The sequence below is a fragment of the Aythya ferina genome, assembly GCF_964211825.1.
Source record: "Aythya ferina genome assembly, chromosome: 20".
NCBI lineage: Eukaryota > Metazoa > Chordata > Aves > Anseriformes > Anatidae > Aythya > Aythya ferina.
This window is the reverse complement of record NC_140318.1, coordinates 745001-748080: the sequence shown is the minus strand read 5'-3', so window position 1 is coordinate 748080 and position 3080 is coordinate 745001. Positions and strand designations below refer to the sequence as shown.

At 50.9% G+C, this 3080-nt stretch overlaps 1 long non-coding RNA gene across 1 annotated transcript in view; it reads right to left on the bottom strand.

Moving 5' to 3' along the window:
- Positions 1-367: 367 nt before the first annotated feature.
- LOC311421867 overlaps positions 368-3080 on the bottom strand; it is a 6407-nt gene continuing 3694 nt past the window's right edge. Inside the window, exon 2 of the long non-coding RNA XR_014685085.1 lies at positions 368-614. This is a non-coding gene — a long non-coding RNA (uncharacterized lncRNA). The remainder of the gene's footprint in view (positions 615-3080) is intronic.

The window sequence follows — 3080 nt, the reverse complement described above, 5'->3', positions numbered from 1 at the left end:
GCTGGCACCCGGTGCTGTGCAGTGCTCGGCTCCCTGCCGGCACAGTGCTCGCCTCGCCCGTGGCCGCCCGTCACAGCCGAGCTGGCAGCAGCACGCCGGGGCTGCTCATGCCAGTGCTCCTCTGGCTCTGCAGGGGTTATTTTTCTAACGTTTCCTGTGAAAGCTGCTTTCTGTTTAGAAATCCTGTAGCTAACAGCCTGTTGTGGTCCTCACATCTCCGCTGGTCAGACAAGTATCTTCCCCCTGTCCCCGGCGTCCTTTATTTCTCACACCTCACTGAGCAGGCACCGCCACGCCGAGACCTCTGACCGAGTTGTCAAGGTGACGGGTGCTGTTATCCTAAAGTAGTTATTTCACATACATGGTATTTTGTCCCTTGCTTTTATTGAAATACAGAGGAGAGACCAATTATCTTCCTAATGGTTTGCACAGCTTCCTTCTTCTTTTAAATGGGAGTTAATGACAAACAGTTCGGGCAGGGTCTCTTTTTGCACCAGGGAGCTCTCGGGCGTCCCCTGCTTTTCAGATGTCCGGTGACATGGGGCAGCTCCTTTCACACGCTCAGCTGAGCTCTCCTTGGCACTATCACCAATTTTCTCCTCCTCCCTCAACCCCTGCAAAATTAAAACATTTTCATAAACAAATGAGCGCTGGACCCCTCTGTGCTGCAGAGGGGGAGGTTCTGGGGTGGCAGCAGCATGCAGGGCTCCCTGTAGGTCAGGATGGGGAAAGGAAGGCAGTGGCCAAAGATGCTGGTATGGGCCAGTGGCCCCAGGTTGTCACCCGGCCAGCACGGTGCTGAGCCCCCCGCCTTCCCGAAACCACACAGCTGTCAGAGGCTCCCAGTCCTGCGGCTGATCCTGCTCTGTGCAGCGGCAGGTACCAATTGCCCCATGTCTCCCACCATGGAAGCAGCACATTGAAATGCTGAATCTATCAGTCTTAAGCAAAAAAAAAATAAAAAAAAAAAAAACAAGGAAGAGGCACTCGTCTGTCTGCAGCATGGCTCCTTGCTAAGGTGCACCAGTGGGAACTGTCAAACCACCAGCTCTCATGTAAAAGCACCGTTAGAGGTTTGGTTTGTACAAGCAGCCGGGAGTCTGGGTGAATTTACTCTCCATTCCCTTAGGGTGCCTTCTGTTGAGCACGCAGGCTCCCACATTGTGCAGGTCCTGTTCCCACCTGGGCTGAAGCTTTATGCACTGAAGTTTCATTTTCCCTGTTCTGAGAGTACCTGGAGCTCAGCAGCTTGGACATGTGCACAGGAAGGGTTTGCTGAGACAGGCTTCTTTGCTTTCTAGCATTATTATTGATGTGATGCATCTCAGTGGATTAGTAACGGATGTGGTATAAGCCAGAGGGTTTCTTTTTGCCTTCATGCGTGCATTACCCCATCAAGAACAGAGGTTTCACTGGCACCTGATAAGTCACATAAAACAGATAAATACTTGGGAGATACTGTATTTGAACACAATCGGTCTTGGCAGTGACTTGATCTCTGTGTAACAGCCTGGCATGTATCTGCAGGTTTTCTCTTTGCAGGGCAAATGCAAGTTGTGCTGGAACAGATACGGGCTTGAATTATGTAAGGCAGGAAATTGTGCATCTCCACAGTGAATTCTGAAAGCAGCATACAGTTTCACCACTGCAGACCCAGGAAAGCAAGGCTATCGACCTGTGTGCTGCTGGGGTGGCTCACTGTTGGATGTGAGACTTCACCCTGCGCTGCGCCCAGGCTGCAGGGCTTGTCCTCAGAGCCTGATGTGGCTCTGGTGCCAGCATTTCCAACAGCCCAGAAACAAAAGATTCAGGAGGCTGCTGGGATCTTGCTCGCATCCCAAAGGTAGTGCAGGAGCACATTTGGTAGGCTGCAGGGCATATCAGACAGCACTGCAGGAGGGGTAGAACAGACTCCACCCGGAGGGCCGCGAAGCCCCAGCAGCGGCTGCGGTTCCGTGCGTGCCGCAGAGCACGAGGAGCTCCAGTGGCTCTGCCTGAGCTGAAGTAGGCAGACGTGTGGGAGAGGAAGGGGTATTTCCTTGTGGCATTGACTCCTGGTGGCATTCAGACTTCCGAGTCAGGGAAGGAGACCTGCAGCTTCTCCTCCTCCCTGGGATGGCTTGGTGCAAGAAGATGCTAGGATTATTCTTCCATCCAAAAATAGGATCCATGTGAACTTCTAGTGGTGGTGACATGCTTCTGCAGGCAGGCTTGCTATGGCTGGATAATCCCAACCACCTGGCGCAGGAGCCTGTGAGCGTGTCCGCACCACGTGCCCTGTTTGAGTGCTGTGCTAACAGTGTTTTAATCCTTTTCCATGCTGGGACATTATGGCAAAATCCACCTGCAGATTGTTTATCTTGTTTTGTTGTGAATAAAGATGCGGCCTTTAACTTCCTGTGAATGTAGTGGTTTGGTTAATGTCTGGGTAACAGAGGGAGGGGATGGGGGCACGGCAGTGTTAATGGGAGAACAGCTCATTTATAGTTCCAGCATGCTTTATGACATCAAAAGAGCATTGAGAGAATGCTTGGGATAATGTTAATTAGGGCTCAGAAATAAATGCTTTGCTTCCTCATTAATTGTTATCACTTTGTTGTGCTCATTAGAAAGTGATTCCTAGCAAAGAGCTGCTAAAGGTTGTGCAACGTGGCAGGCAGTGTGCGACATGCATGGAGGATGCCGGGCGGCCCTGGCTCCGAAGCCGCTCCTCGTGTGGCCGTGCCAGCACCGCAGCCTGCGGCAGAGCCCCCCTGCTCCGCAAGGGAGGCGGGCGATGCCTGCGTGGGCCCTCACCGGAGCAGCTCTCCGGTCTCCATCACACAGCCTTGCAAGGAACAGTTCTCTCTTCTGTAAAGTTTTCTTGTCTCAGCCATTTCTGTAGATTAGATGAAAATGCACTTCGGAAAACTGAATAATAAAAATGTAGTGTAAATCCTTTTAAAAAGAGATCAAAGACCAAAATGCTAATAAGGCTGGGATGGGAATAAAATCCAGGCTCTTTTGGTAAAGTAGAATAAAAATAAAGAAGACCCACAAAGAGAATAACAAATTAAAAACAAGTTTAAAAAGCGCAACAG